Here is a 275-nt window from a genome sequence, read left to right as displayed (position 1 = left end):
TTAATTTAAACCACGCATTAATCGAAAGACGACCGGAATGGGCCAGAAGCCATGGCAAATTGATTTTGTTACACGACAATGTGCCGTCTCATACAGCAAAACCAGTGAAAGACACCTTGAAATCGCTTGGGTGGGACATCCTTCCGCACCCGCCGTACTCCCCAGACCTGGCGCCATCTGACTATCACCTCTTCGCATCAATGGGGCACACGCTCGCAGAGCAGCATTTCAGCAATTTCGAGGAAGTTGCTGAAATGCTGCTCTGCGAGCGTGTG

Source organism: Dinoponera quadriceps, unplaced genomic scaffold, assembly GCF_001313825.1.
Source record: "Dinoponera quadriceps isolate SergipeBrazil2010 unplaced genomic scaffold, ASM131382v1 scaffold61, whole genome shotgun sequence".
NCBI classification, from domain to species: Eukaryota; Metazoa; Arthropoda; class Insecta; order Hymenoptera; family Formicidae; genus Dinoponera; species Dinoponera quadriceps.
Note: the sequence above shows the minus strand (reverse complement) of the source record.